General features: G+C 40.8%; 1 protein-coding gene across 1 annotated transcript in view; it reads right to left on the bottom strand.

Moving 5' to 3' along the window:
• The window catches only part of NTS (neurotensin), a 50,963-nt gene that overhangs the window by 13,119 nt on the left and 20,936 nt on the right, over positions 1–16,908 (bottom strand). The window lies entirely within an intron of this gene.

The raw sequence follows: 16,908 nt of genomic DNA on the forward strand, positions 1-16,908 counted from the left end.
GCTCAAACGGTTCGCACGTGAACTTATTCGCGCGAACTTTGGTGGTTCGCATTCGCGGTGAACCACAAACTATATGCGAGCTCGACCCGCCCCCTATACTACAACATTAGGGTCAACTTTGACCCTCTACATCACAGTCAGCAGACACAGGGTATCCAATCAGGCTACACTCCCTCCTGGAAACCTTTCTCCCTTATAAAATGCAGGGTGCGTCAGCCTTTTCACTCACTCGTGTGGCTGCAGTAATTAAAGAAAGAAGAGAACCTGCTGACATAGGGAAAGCTTAGTTAGGCTCTTGTGTTAGGCTTGTTAGCTTGCTCCTTGCTAAAAAGCACTCCTCAACGGCTCTTTTGAGAGCTAATGTTGTTCTTGTGATCTATTTTTATTTTTATTTTTTGTGTATGTCCCACAGACACTTGTGTTGCATATACAGCCCTGTCAGTGAGTCGCAGCTGCTGGACCATGGCCCCTTGGTAATTCCTACTGTGCCACTGCCAGGCCCAGCACATTCAGTGACTGCCTGCGTGTGTCACAGCTGCACATTTGTAATACCAATCCCTGCATACCTTTTCAGTAGTGCACCTACCTACGTGACCGCAAGCAGTGTTATATTATATACCAGTCACTCGCTGCACCTGTTCATGGTACCTGTGTGTGTGACAGCTGCACATTTGAAATACCAATCACTGCATTCCTACCTGTTCAGTGCACCTACCTACATGACCGCACGCAGTGTTATATACCACCAGTCACTGCACCTGTTCACGGTACCTGTGTGTGTGACAGCTGCACATTTGTAATACCAATCACTGCATAACTACCTGTTCAGTGCACCTACCTACGTGAGCACACGCAGTGTTATATACCACCAGTCACTGCACCTGTTCACGGTACCTGTGTGTATGACAGCTGCACATTTGTAATACAAATACCTGCATACCTACCTGTTCAGTGCACCTACCTACGTGAGCGCATGCAGTGTTATATACCATCAGTCATTGCACCTGTTCACGGTACCTGTGTGTGTGTGGCAGCTGCACATTGTATTGATACCAGTCACTGCATACCTGTTCAGTGTACTATGTGAACGCACTCAGTGTTATATTATATACCAGTCACTGCATTACTGTTCATGGTACCTGTATGTGTGACAGCTGCACATTTGTAATACTAGTCATTGCATAATTGTTCACAGTACCTGTGTGACCGCACACTGTTTAATATACCAATCCGTGCATACCTGTTAACTGCACCTGTGTGACAGCTGCACATTGTATTGTAGTACTAGTCACTGCATACCTTTCACTGCACCTGTGTGACTGCACATTGTATTAGTCAAGTCAGTGCATACCTTTCACTTCATCCCCCCCGATATGGACAAAACAACAGGCAGATGCAGAGGCAGACCCAGAGGCAGGCCACCCGGCAGGTCTGTTCGAGTTTGCGCTGACGTGAGTTCATGCGGCCCTAGACCAAAGTACAGTGCTCAGAAGAAGGCACGTCCTATCAACTCCCAATATTGTCAGGACGTGGTTGACTATTTAACACAGAACACCTCATCTTCCGCAGCCACCAGCGCTAGTACAAGCACAACAACCGCTGCATTTGACACTTGTGACTTCGCAGGAGTGTTTTGGTGGGGAATAATTCACAGCTATTATTGTTACAACAAGATGAAGGCGCTAAGCAAATTACACCACCTCATATGTCTGAGTTAGGCGACACTATGGACATAAGGTGTGAGGAGGAAGATGATGAAGTACCTGCTGTTGGTGCAGTTTTGGAGGCATCTGATGCAAGTGAAGCTGAGGAGAATGATTATGATGATGATGATTATGATGATACGGATGTCAAGTGGGTTCCCCAATTGACGTTGGGGGGCTTTGCTATTAACATTGGTACAAAATGACCATGCAGAATTAACAATGGCTTAAACAAATCCAATTGAATTTCCAAATTGTAATTACGTATAGTAATGGTTAAGGGCCCTGCCCCTGACACAGGAGACCTGGGTTCGAACCTTGGCTCTGCCTGTTCAGTTAGCCAGCAGCTATTCAGTAGGAGACCTTAGGCAAGTCTTCCTAACACTGCTACTGCCTATAGAGCGTGTCCTAGTGGCTGCAGCTCTGGCACTTTGAGTCCACCAGGAGAAAGCGTGATATAAATGTTCTTTGTTTTTTTGTCTTTGTTTGTATAGCCGTAATTGTGAAAATGTAAATTCAATTTGGCATAATCATGGTTAGCACATTAGGATAATTACTAGAGGCCAGATAGATTGTATGCAACCCCTCAATATGCGATCAACTAAGCAGCAAGGGTTCCAAAAGGACTCCTTAGCATCATGTTCTGGTGCATGGACAAGTGGGTGTTACTATCTAATCCAATATTTATGAGAAGGTTTTCATTTATCATTTAACCAGGTCATTGAAAATACAAAGAAAAATAAATAAAGCTTCACCTAGACACATTTTTGTGTTCTAGAAGATGTTTATCAACCCTGTAGACTGATTTCTTCAGTTCTTACAAGTGATTTTTATTCCTATGTGTTTTGTAAGCACAGATAATCTATAAACCGCAGCCAAATATCCTAGCTAAATTATATATATTTTTTGCAGATGTTATTGTTTGAGTGCCTATCTAAAGGTGCTGAAGACTAGATGGATGCTAGTAAAGCACTGGAGAGACCCACCAATTAAAGTAGGCTTGGTGTTCTTGCCTGGCACCCAAACATGCACTGTTGTTTTGGTACAAAGGCTGTTGTGTTACCTACTGTGCTACATCTGGCCACATGCAGCAAAGGATGACTTAGCTATTGGCACGCTTCACATCCCATTGCACTGTTCAAGTTGAAGAAGCCATTCTTGTTTTTGGACAACCACAAGCTCTGGTGTTCACTGGTTACTAAGATGTTGCTAGACAGCTAAGTATACCTATATCAGGTTAATTTATCCAGTTCAATAGAAATCATATTTTTGACAATTTCTTAGTTTAGCTGAAATGAACATTTACAATGAACGGAATTTACAGTTTTCCCCGATAATGTCTGGCAAGTGAATATGTACAAAAATAGTAAATATTCTATTGCATCATCTCATGCTTTATATTATAGTGAGTAAACAGATACAGAAAATTTGTATAGGATGCAAAGAAAAACTTTAACTGCAGGCAGTACATTAACCAGCATTCTTTAAAAGCCATACTTTATGATGTGAAATAACCAGATATTTAATTGTAATACTAGGAAAGAGAAATGTTATGTTTATCTTTGGAAGGTGTTTGAAAGCCTTATGGTGGCCATACATGGTACAATTTTTTTTATACAATCTTACCATTTCTATGTAGTATAAGGGTAAATTAAGTGAATATACTGAAAGGATAATTTAGGCAGTTCCCTTATATTACATAGAAATGGTAAGATTGGATGAAAAAATTGTACCATGTATGGCCACCATTAGTCTCATAATATCTGCCCCCTTGTTGAGAGATGTCAACGTAATTTCCTGTCCAAGATACAGCTTGATAGCTTCCTACTTTAATTAATATTCTTCCTTGGGAGCAGTCTTGCCCATGTGTAGGTGGTGTTGTCGCTGACCTTTACCAGGATAGGAAGTCTTTGCTTTGAGTAGCTTTATTCATAAAATTTTGAGTAAGGCTCAGTTCACAGTGGTGCACTGTGGTGCAATGTAAGGGCTGCTTTGTAACGCAGCTTGCCGCATTGCAATGCACCACCTATGTGACGGTCACAGTGTGGCGAGTGCGATATAGCAGCATATGGAATTGTACTACACTGCAAGCAGTGCATTACCGCAAAAGTGATATTTCGCTCTTGTTTATTAAATACAAATGAGTTCATATCTATACATCACAACATTATTCCTTTGTCCTAATTTGCTTTTAACGACTGTATTTCAACATTATTGCAGAGTTTATGGTAAGCATACAAGTATAGTACTAGCTAGCTGTTTTTAACATTGACTCTCAAGCAACCAGAAATTACACTTATCCAAAACCAGCCAATCCCCGATGGTGCTGGATAATGGGGGTTTTACTGGACCTTGGTTGTATCTGGAAAGACAGCCACATGCATGGCTCAGTCTTTCTGCCAGCACAGTAAATATTCAGTGGGTTCGGTTTTTGATTAGTGAAGGTGATATCTTAACCAGAGAAAAAATGCTTGTTGTTTTGTGCAACTAATTACACATGCAGAAAGAGGAGAATTACCTGGGTGGCAACCAGTAATATACAGAAAGCTCTAAAGTGGGATGATCCCAGTAAAAAAAATCAATTTGAGTGTCCACTTCAGGTCCTGGAAAGGTCATATTTTGAATGTCTAACACTATAACTTGAAGTCTACTTCACTATACTTATGGGGAATTGGGGAAGAAATGTATAGCGCATTAATTATAATTTATATAGTTGTAGTTAATCACAACACCTGTTACACATACAAGGCATATGTGCTTACATTTGCTCTCCTTATACCACAGGGTGGGAATGATTCGTCCACCACGAGAAGATCAACATTGATTTGACATTCAGGTTTTAATCCAGTGTTAAAACCAAATATCACACTAATATACACCTCTTTCCCATGAATCAAATCATCTTGGATGTTCACAGCAACATTCCAAAGTTAATTCAGGAACATATTTACTTTATAAACTGTTCAACATACATAATTCTGTTCAAAACTGATGACCTGTGAACAACAATTCATTGCACAGTGACCACTCCAATAAGACAACAGATAGCAGATGGATTACAATGCATTCAAATTTGAGTTATTAGACATGCCCCTTCTGCTTGTAAGCAGACCTGATGAGAAATAAGGTGGTTAAAATGTTTTCTGTTTCTTTCATCCCATACCCACCAAAGATGGAACATAGATGTCCATGACTGACCAGCTCACACACTCATGTGTATTGTGTAGTCCATAGGATTACCCAGTTTCCAAGTGAGCTTGTATAATGACAACCACCATAAACTATTGCTCATCGATAGTTTGATCTTTAGTATATATAACCCCTATTGTTTAATGTTCAAGACCAGAAGGCATTTACCTTTATGTTCTATCTTAAAGAGAATTTTGGCTCATTACTGTCACCCACATTTTAACAATTTTTATTATTATATTATTCATCATAAAAAACCCTCCTCCATGGATGGCAACTCATACATCTTCATAATCTCTCAACATAGAAGCTCCCTCCTTTGTCCCCATATATCCACCAGCATAGATCATATCCATCATTTATCATTCCTCCTCAATGAAATACAAGAACCAGCATTGCATTTCTTATTCAGTCCACCTGGATTGACATTACAGGATTCAATGTAGACGACCTTCATTTACAATAAATCCCTTGTTGTATCAACTCCACCAACACATACATCATACACATGGCATGTGATCAGTGACTTTTACCCTAATTATTTAATTTCACATATTAATAAATTGGGATGGCAATGCCTGTTCCATTACTTGTTGTAATGGATGGTTTATGAGATTCCAGTTAGTCCTTTTGATGTTGTTTTCCTATAATACCAATAGCCACACGAGTCTCTTATAACAAATCCTATTTACTTAGAATTGCCTGTGAAGGACTCCCATACATGATTCATGGATGAGAAAGTATACTGCCTTTTACTAAATTATTACATAGATGACATCTGTTTAGGGGTACATTAACATTTTTATTAGCACAAACAGAAAAGATGTAATCTGCAAAATCTGCTTTGTCATTCCAGTACTTTGGATGTGAAGGGGAGAAGTGAAACAGAGCAGTAGCTGGAGAGGGTTGTGGGATCAAGAACATTTCTAAGTATTGGTGTAAGAACAACATTTTTAAGGGATAATGGGAAATGGCAGTAGAAAATAATAGTTTAAAAAGAGGTACTAGTGCAAGGATGAAGAATAAGGAGAGGTATGGAGAAAGGGAAGATAATCTGTTTTCTTGGATGACAGTTATGTGTTAGAAGAAGTGGGTAGTTGAGCATAACCAAACACTAGAAAAAATATGCAATCTAGTTGCCATGCATACATGGAAAACTAGGGTATGTGTCTAAGTGCTCTTTTACGCAAACATCTGACTGCAGCTCTCTTTACTGCTTATCAGCATTTCCTGTTAAAATTATCCAATAAGAAATGTCTTATTTTGTTTAACTATTCTGATGTCTTAAGTGTTCACTAGATTTAGGACAAATGTGATGTGAAAATAATATTTTTGCTGGTTTCCATCCTTACTGTTTCTCTATCTGTGATGCCAAAAGTGACATCACTTTTTCTTTCAACCCAGCTCAGTGTTACTTTTCCCTCTCTACTGCCAAAGCCTACTTTTCCTTCCACAGCAAACATCACCTAGACAACAGGGTTACATCACTCTGTAGACTCTTCAAAGGGAGTGGGGATTCAATTACCTTCTGGTCATAGTGTCCTTATGTTATCCAAAACTAGTAGCATTTTGTTATTTCCATGCTGAGATAAGCTTTTTGCTGTAGCTAAAAATGAAAATATCCCCACAATCCCACTGGCACTGCAGAGTTCCTGCAGTTAGGAAAAGGCACACAGACCAGGTTAAATGAAAAATACAATTGGGGACAATGTATGGGTCATTTCTTTGAAGGGGTTACATATAATTTTGGGGCACTAACTTTTTTGGCAATGCTTTTATTTTTAAAAGTTAAAATGCTTGGTATTGTGCATAGCAGACACAGCATTTTTGTTGAAAGTCATGCTGAAAAGAGAAACAGTAGACCACTCATCTGGCTAAAACGTTGCATGTGAGTAGTACTAGAAGATGGTCATTAAAACACACATGTGATATGACATTATTTCAGTCTTTTTAGTTTTTTGCAGAAGCAACAAATAAGGGACAGACATGACCATTCTTGTGTATGGGTGTGTGAGCAATCTCATTCATTGCCTTTAAAATACTTTCATCATACAATATTTAATTTATCATCTTTTATTTTAAACTGGATGTGGTAAACTCCAATAAGTGCAATTAACTTATCAGGTTGAATCTCCTTGACATAAATATTGTCCTGTATATGGCTATTTAATTTTACCCATTAGTCCATTCATTAACTAGATTTGTGTCTTATTAAGGGCATAAAGACTCACTAGAGTGCATTTTATATTATTCAAAAGGCACTTAAGGATAATTTATCAGCTATTAATTCCATTTCTAGGCATGAAAGCTAGTATGTCTTGGATAGTGACTAACACTAGTCTTTCCTTTTTATAATTGACCATATAAAAATAGAGAAAAGTGTTACATTTTAAAATGCCATAAGCTCTGTATGTGTATCTCCTGGATGTATATGTCTTCCTCACTCAGAAGTGTCTCTTTCTACATTGTTTCTCATTACTAAGAGCTATTTAATCCTGTAATGGTTGGTGAGATAATGTGCATCATCACCATAAGATATATTCACTAACCGTTGGTAAATCAGCCATGTGCAGCACTTGCGTAGCATATGGTACTCTAGCAAGAATGTATTATCTAGGCAATACAACGTGCTATACCTAACTGCTAGAAGTACTGCTAAAATCATCGTGCACTCTCTGGGCATGGCAATTTTACCATAGGTTAGTGAATATGCCCCTTAATAAGACAGATAAGAGTGTTACTTTTATATATTACCTTTCCAGATGAAACTGGGTGTTGATTATAGCTGTTCCATAGTAAAGCCTCATACAGTTTTTAGACTAAGGAAAGTGATCCGGCACTGCCTATGTCCACTAAAAAAGCTTTAATTTTTCAGGCTTGTTTATTCCAGATATTAGCATGCATCAGCGAAGTGGATGGGATATTGGTTGGCACTGAAATAAAATAGTCCAAATAATGATAATATACAGGCATAGAATGGAAAAATTTAGAAAAATTGTGTTTGTCCCTTTTGTTACACAGTGGCCTTTCCTTATCCCACCCTTTTCCCTCCCTTTTTTATTTAATTTTCTTCCCTATTTACCTCCTTTCCCCCCTTACTTCTATTATACTCCATCTATACATTTCTCTATGATTGTATCTTTTTGCATTTGTGTATAACATCTTTTTATATTTGAGATTTTTTTTTATCTCTTTGTACATAGAGTTCTTGAATTAGTTTGCCTCAGCAGTATGTACAAAGTGGTTATGGTGTAATACATTATGCCTGTTTTGCTAGACAATTCTCCTATATTGCTTCAGCACCATCTAGAGGCTGTTTTAGATTTACGCGTATGTGCATTCTTTATACGCATGGCCTATATAACCAGCGTGGAGCACAGTGACTTCCTGGTTAGTGAGACACGTCAGATAAGACCTTTGCTACCAGAAGACATTGCGTGCAGCCGATGAGTTGTGCGTACGGTAGGAGGGGAGTTATCTCCATTATTTAATTGCGGAAAGAAGATACACCAGTGTGCACGGAGCCTCTGAAGACGCTCATCGAGCAAAACGGACATTATGCGTAGTGCTGCTCTTACATCGCACAACAGCCGCATTTGAGGATTGGATATGATCTAAACTTGTTGCTTGCAAGTTGATATGCATATTATGCTGATACATGCTAATATCTGGAACGAAGAAGCCTAAAAATGAAATCTTTTTAGTGGACATGTATGAAGTGCCAGATCAATTTCCTTCTTCTACATGATATTCTATTGTTGTGTCTTTGAACTCCTGTGCATGCCGTTTGTCTACATGCATACCCAGTCTGAGTTTGAAAACATTCATCCATAGAATCATTGGCACAAGCAGCCGTAGTGCCTATCGCTGTTTATTTTTCTTGCATAAATACTTTCTAGACCAACCTAGCACTTTCTAGACCAACCTAGAGGTGTCCTTCAAGGATTTCCCAGGTTGCATAATGATCTGGCATGCCAGATTTTTAAAACAAACCTGTGAGTTTTTTAATTAAAAAGTTTGTTAGTCTCTGAATCCTCCAGAGGTTTCCCACATCTTCTGCACACTTAGACCCCCTGGAACTTTGCAGCCCCATTTCCGCACATGAATGGGCATTAGCACAGAGCTGCCCAGGCTTCAGCGGAAAAAGACGAGTCCAATTCTGCTACTGCGCAGAGGTCACAGCGCTGAAACGGCCCAGTGGAGGAGGACAGGGGAAGCCTCTGGATAAACTTGGGCTTCCCTCTATTGAGGTGACTACCAATCTGGGGCACTTTTTTCACTGCAGGTGACAATTAAGTGACAATTGGCAGCCAAGCTCCTTAATTATTCTCCTTTCACCTCCTTCCTGAAAGTCTGAGACCCATTTCCATTAAAAAAAATATCAAATGCATAAAAAAACGTAGGATACAACTAATATGCAAATTTAGGGACATTCACAATAAACCTTTGTGTTTTTTTTATTATCATAGCTTTTTAGTGCTTTGTAAGCACTTGTACACGGAACTCCCAATACGGAGTTCCTATTGAAACTCAACCGTAAAGATCTGCACAATGTTTCGGACTGTGCACCAAGTACCTCTTGATTAAGGGTGCATGGCCTGAAATGTGCTGGTCTTTTTGCTGTATAACCACATTTACACTAAATAAATCATACATGTGAAGTTTGGATACCATCCTGAATGAGTCGGATCATGACTGATTGGAGGCTTGATGGACCTCTAACCTTATTGGATCTCCCCAAGATAAAGACATATTCCAATACAGCCGTGCTAACAATCCAAATATCCTTCTTTCCATAAACAGGAGGTATAGGATTTCCTTGCAGAGACAGACTGCACATAGCACAGTACTGCATCAAATTAAAACACCATGTGACCACTCCAGGACCGATGTGTTAAGCCCCCACCAGGAACACTTTTGAGGGTGTTTTTTGGGGTACCATGCCCCCGTAGTGGGTTACACTTATCGTGTTACCTGTTGATCTACAAGCACATCAGCCCTCCAATCACCTGGGCATGACCTCATTAAAACCCCAAATCCTTTAAAAGATACAAAGAGGGACCTGCATAGTGTAAAACCATAAAAGTTTAATTTCTAAAACCTTGGAGTCTCGGAGTCAGTCAGTTTGATCCGACCGTGGCAGTGGCTGGCACATTCAGATAAGCGCTTTACTCTTTTTTTTATCTGGTACGCAGATTGTATGCAGGTTTTAGAAATTAAACTTTTATGGATTACACTATGCAAGTCCCACTTTGTATCTTTTAAAGGATTTTTGGTTTTAAGGAAGTTGTGCCCAAGTGATTGGAGGGCTAATGTGCTTGTAGATCAAGAGGTAATATGGTGAGTGTAACCCACTACGGGGGCTTGGTACCCCAAAAACTAAGTGTTCCTGGTAGAGCCTTAACACATTGGTCCTGGAGTGGTCACAGGGTGTTTTAATTTGATGCAGTACTGCGCTATGGGAAGTCTGTCTCTGCAGGGAAATCCTATACCTCTTGTTTATGGAAAGAAGGATATTTGGATTGTGAGCACGGCTGTAACTGGATTGGAATTGGAATTGGAGAATATATGTATTCTTTAGGAGCCAGCGCATCCCCTATCTAAAAGGAACCGGTGAAATATCTATTAACTATCAATAACTGTAATGTGGAGCACAATCTTTTAACCTTTGGGTATTGGAAGATAAAGGCATACACTCCTGAGGCCTGCAGAATACATTTGCACATAGTATATCCATCATATTCTTATGTCTCACTGCAAACCCAACGATATATGTGCCACTTTTGCTACAAAAAAGATATATATCGCGCTCCGGAATGTTTGGGTGCCATCGTAGGTGCCTATACTAATTGCGGCTGTAATGGAAATTTTGCTATCCAAGGCACCCTACAAAATACTTTAATAATATTAAAATACTTACATACTCTGCTTAAAGATTCTTCAGCAGTTGGCTGCAGATGTAATGGTTAAGGGCTCTGCCTCTGACACAGGAGACCAGGGTTCGAATCTCGGCTCTGCCTGTTCAGTAAGCCAGCACTAATTCAGTAGGAGACCTTTGGCAAGTCTCCCTTACACTGCTACTGCCAATAGAGCGCGCCCTAGTGGCTGCTGCTCTGCTCTGGCGCTTTGAGTCCGCAAGGAGAAAAGCACAATATAAATGTTATTTGTCTTTGTTGTCTTCAGTGATTCATCCCTATTTATCTGGAATCTTATTCCAACACAAAAAAGTGCAAGTCTCTGCTTCCTGAATCTAAAACCACAGCCATTTTTAAAATAAGTTTTAGATTTTTGTGTTGTATCAGTGCAGATGTCTAGCAGACCACACAAATGTATGTACAGTGGGTTGCAAAAGTATTCTGCCCCCTTGAAGTTTTCCACATTTTGTCACATTACTGCCACAAACATGCATTAATTTTATTGGAATTCCACGTGAAAGACCAATACAAAGTGGTGTACACGTGAGAAGTGGATCGAAAATCATACATCATTCCAAACATTTTTTTACAAATAAATAACTGCAAAATGGGGTGTGCGTAATTATTCGGCCCCCTGAGTCACTACTTTGTAGAACCACCTTTTGCTGTTATTACAGCTGCCAGTCTTTTTAGGGTATGTCTCTACCAGTTTTGCACATCTAGAGACTGAAATCCTTGCCCATTCTTCTTTGCAAAACAGCTCCAGCTCAGTCAGATTAGATGGACAGCGTTTGCGAACAGCAGTTTTCAGATCTTGTCACAGATTCTTGATTGGATTTAGATCTGGACTTTGACTGGGCCATTCTAACACATAGATATGTTTTGTTTTAAACCATTCCATTGTTGCCCTTCCTTTATGTTTAGGGTCATTGTCCTGCTGGAAGGTGAACCTCCGCCCCAGTCCCAAGTCTTTTGCAGTCTCCAAGAGGCTTTCTTCTAAGTTTGCCCTGTATTTGGCTCCATCCATCTTCCCATCAACTCTGATCAGCTTCTCTGTCCCTGCTGAAGAGATGCACCCCTGAGCATGATGCTGCCACCACCATATTTGACAGTGGGAATGGTGTGTTCAGAGTGATGTGCAGTGTTAGTTTTCTGCCACACATAGCGTTTTGCATTTTGGCCAAAAAGTTCCATTTTGGTCTCATCTGACCAGAGCACCTTCTTCCACATGGTTGCTGTGTCCCCCACATGGCTTGTGGCAAACTGCAAACGGGACCTCTTATGCTTTCTGTTAACAATGCCTTTCTTCTTGCCACTCTTCCATAAAAGCCAACTTTGTACAGTGCATGACTAATAGTTGTCCTATGGACAGAGTCTCCCAGCTGAGCTGTAGATCTCTGCAGCTTGTCCAGAGTCACCATGGGCCTCTTGACTGCATTTCTGATCAGCGCTCTCCTTGTTAGGCCTGTGAGTTTAGGTGGACGGCCTTGTCTTGGTAGGTTTACAATTGTGCCATACTCCTTCCATTTCTGAATGATCGCTTGAACAGTGCTCCGTGGGATGTTCAAGGCTTTGGAAATCTTTTTGTAGCCTAAGTCTGCTTTAAATTTCTCAATACCTTTATCCCTGACCTGTCTGGTGTGTTCTTTGGACTTCATGGTGTTATTGCTCCCAATACTCTCTTAGACAACCTCTGAGGCTGTCACAGAGCAGCTGTATTTGTCCTGACATTAGATTACACACAGGTGCACTCTATTTAGTCATTAGCACTCATCAGGCAATGTATATAGGCAATTGACTGCACTGAGATCAAAGGGGGCCGAATAATTATGCACACACCACTTTGCAGTTATTAATTTGTAAAAAATGTTTGGAATGATGTATGATTTTCGTTCCACTTTTCATGTGTACACCGCTTTGTGTTGGTCTTTCATGTGGAATTCCAATAAAATTGATTCATGTTTGTGGCAGTAATATGACACAATGTGGAAAACTGCAAGGGGGCCGAATACTTTTGCAACCCACTGTATATATGTGTCCTGCAATGGAGAACACTGTTCTCATTTGAAGGGACCCTGAGCTGTAATTAAAAACAAAATTTGGACTTACCTGGTGTGTCCTCCACCCCCCCCCCCCCCCCTAGCCCATAAGATCCTCCGGCATCCTCTTCTTCATTCTCCCGGTCCTGCTGGCTGCTCCAGTAATTGATGACTTTGGGTGAAGTCGCACATGTGCACCGTGCCGTGTGATCACGGCGGTCGCCGTAAACCTCCTTCGCATGTATGGTTCTCTAATAACTGAACAGTGCATGTGCAGGAGGCTTATGGGGACCGGCGTGATGACACAATGGGTGTGTGGTGGGTGCGCACTTGCGACTTCACCCGAAGTCGTCAATTACCAGGGCAGCCAGCAGGACCAGGTGAAGGAAGAAGAGGATGCCAGAGGACCTCACGGGCTACGAGGGGCTGGAGGAAGCCCCAGGTAAGTTCAAATTCTGTTTTTAATTACAGCTCAAGGTCCCTTTAAGGGCATATAAGGGTGAAAGATAATACTTTTGCAATTTCCACTTTTAGTGGACACAGTAATACGCTGAAACTGCATTTAAAACATTCAGCTCTATAATAACAACTACTGTCACTAGGGTCTGTGATGATCAAAGAAAACAGGATCAAGTGTGAATATGCAAAGCAGATATTGAAAAGCCCATTTACAACTATTCACAATGAATCAAAGAAATTATTACTATCATTATGTATTTATATAGTTTTAACATATTCTACAGTGCTTTGCAGAGTCCGTAGTCATGTCACTTACTGTTCCTCAAAGGAGCTAACAATGTAACCCTTGTCATAGTCACAATGGTGGATTAACCTCTTGAGGACCACAGTCTTACACCTCCCTAATGCCCAGGCCATTTTTTACAATTCAGCACACTGCAGTTTTAACAGTTTACTGCTGGGCCATACAACTTAGCAGCCAGATGAATCATAGCTCCTTTTCTGCCCATCAACAGATCTTTCTGTCCATGGGATCTGATTGCTGCTTTTTTTTTTAATCCATTTAAAACATATTTTTTTTATTTCCCTCCCTACCTCCAAGATCCACTACTATGATCATCTTTCATAGGCATCAGCCGATGAGAGGGATCCGATTGTGAGACACTCCAGGGGACAGCCAAGTGACAGGGCTGTCCCCAGTAGAGATAGCCCGAATGGTACGCCGGCAAACGGGAACCGGCAAACTTCCGGGTTCGCGATCGCGGAGAACTGCGAACTTTACCGGAAGTCCGATTTGCGCCCATAGTGCATCATGAGGGTCAACTTTGATCCTCTACATCACAGTCAGCAGGCACATTGTAGCCAATCAGGCTACACTCCCTCCTGGAGCCCCCCCCCCCTCCTATAAAAGGCAGGCAGCATCAGGCTTTTCACTCACTGGTGTGCCTGCAGTAATTAGAGAAGGGAGAGCTCCTTCTGCTGCTGCAGAGAGAACTATAGGGAAAGCTTAGTTAGGCTCTTGTAGGCTTGTTAGCTTACTCCTTGCTGATTCTTATTGCTAAAAAAGCACCCCTCAACAACTCTTTTGAGAGCTAATCTTGTTCTTTTGATCTTTTTTTTGTGTGTGTGTGGCCCACTTTGCATCATATACATTAAAAAAAGAAAGATTGTGACTGTGTTGAACTCCTAAAGGTTGAGGGGGGGAACTCAATGGTGGATGACCAAGGTAAGGCAGAGTTATTAAATGCTTTCTTTGTTTCTGTCTTCACAAGGGAAAAATCACTGTTGCAAATTACAGAGGCAGAAGAGTCTCAATCTTCCAACTGTAATATTAAATACTTTTTAAAGGGAACCTGTACTGAGTAAAATTATTTAAAATAAACACATGAGGTAACTTCAAATGAACATTACATACCTTGCTATTAGTTCCTCTCAGAAGCGCACCATTTTCTTCTGACAGTGATCGCTTCGAGTTCTGACAACATTTTGTCATAATTGAAATATATCAGTTGCTGTCAGTTATTTAACAGTTGCTGTCAGTTATAGCTGAGAGGACAACTCATGTGCCAAGTAATGTCTATGTTTTCCTATGGCTCAAGTGGGCGATATGACAGTTTAACAGTGTGCTGACCAGAAAGCTGTTATGGGGTAATGACCATTTTAAAAATGGAGGACAGAGAATTCCCTTGATCACAGTAGACAAACAGGACATGGGAAAGAAGAAAGAGATTGAGGAGTAGACTACACGGGAGTTAAGTATGACCTGTGTATTTTGACTTTTAATTTTCAGTTCAGGTTTTCTTTAACACAGGAAGAAGTGAAGGCAAGACTAAATAAATTAAAAATAGACAAGGCACCTGGCCCGGATGGCATGCATCCTCAAGCCCTATGGAAATTAAGTTCAGTTATAGATAAACCCCTTTATCTTATCTTTTGTGACTCTCTTTCAACTGGCAGAGTCCCAGTGGATTGGCGTACAGCCCACATTTTCCCATTATTTAAGAAGGGCAAAAAAAAAACAGATCCAGGATATTATAGACCTGTAAGCTTAACATCAGTTGTATGCAAACTATTTAAGAGGTTACTAAGAGATACTATACATGACTTCATAGTAGAAAATAATCTTATTTCTCAGCATCAACATGGGTTTACTAAAGACAGGTCCTGTTTGACTAACATGTTCAGCTTTTATGAGGTAGTGAATGCTAATGTGGATATTGGTAATGCTGTAGATGTGATATACTTGGACTTTGCAAAGGCCTTCGACACTGTTCCACACAAAAGTCTGGTGCAAAAGTTGAAGATGCAAAGACTGATGAAGAGTCTGTGTGCATGGATAGGGAACTGGCTAATGGACAGAAAACAAAGAGTTGTGGTCAATGGGTCGTACTCAAAATGGGAGACTGTTAGCAGTGGGGTCCCACAGGGGTCTGTACTGGGTCCAGTGCTCTTCAATTTATTTATTAATGACCTAGTAGATTCAGTAGTGAGCAATGTTGCTATTTTTGCAGATGATACAAAATTGTGCAGAATCATCAATTCTCAGGAAGATAGGGACAGATTGTAACAGGATCTGGATATGATGGCTATATGGGCACATACATGGCAGATGAAATTCAATGTTGACAAATGTAAAGTCATGCATTTTGGTCGTACCAATGGTCTAGCACCATACAAAATAAATGGGATACAGTTGGGGACATCAAACTTGGAGAAAGACTTAGGAGTACTCATCGACAACAAGTTAAATAATCGCACTCAATGCCAAGCCGCTGCAGCTAAAGCTAAAAAAAATTTGGGATGCATTCAAATGGAAATAAAAACTCAAGATGCTAGCATAATATTGCCCCTGTTTAACTCTCTAGTAAGGCCAAATCTGGAATATGGAATACAGTTCTCAGCACCACATTACAGGAAAGATATTGCAGTTTTAGAGCAGGCGCAGAGACGAGCAACACAATTGATACGTGGGATGGAAGGTCTTACTTACCAAGAAAGGTTAGATAAACTGGGTTTATTTAGTCTAGAGAAAAGACACCTTAGAGGGGATCTAAATAACATGTATAAATACATCAGAGAGTTGTTCACTGACAGTGCACCCACCTACCTACGTGAGCACACGCAGTGTCACTGTGCCTGTCTGGTACCTGTGTGTGCGTGTGACAGGTGCACATTGTAATACCCATCACTGCATATACCTACCTGTTGTTCACTGACAGTGCACCCACTGACCTACGTGAGCGCACGCAGTGTCACTGTGCCTGTCCGGTACCTGTCTGTGTGTGACAGGTGCACATTTGTAATACCCACCACTGCATATACCTACCTGTCGTTCAGTGCACCCACCTACCCACGTGAGCGCACGCAGTGTCACTGTGCCTGTCCAGTACCTGTGTGTGTGTGTGACAGGTGCACATTGTAATACAGATCACTGCATATACCTACCTGTTGTTCACTTCAGTGCACCCACTTACCTACGTGAGCGCACGCAGTGTCACTGTGCCTGTCCGGTACCTGTGTGTGTGTGTGACAGGTGCACATTTGTAATACCCACCACTGCATATAGCTACCTGTTGTTCAGTGCACCCACCTACCTATGTGAGC

Source organism: Hyperolius riggenbachi, chromosome 3, assembly GCF_040937935.1.
Source record: "Hyperolius riggenbachi isolate aHypRig1 chromosome 3, aHypRig1.pri, whole genome shotgun sequence".
Classification (NCBI taxonomy): Eukaryota; Metazoa; Chordata; class Amphibia; order Anura; family Hyperoliidae; genus Hyperolius; species Hyperolius riggenbachi.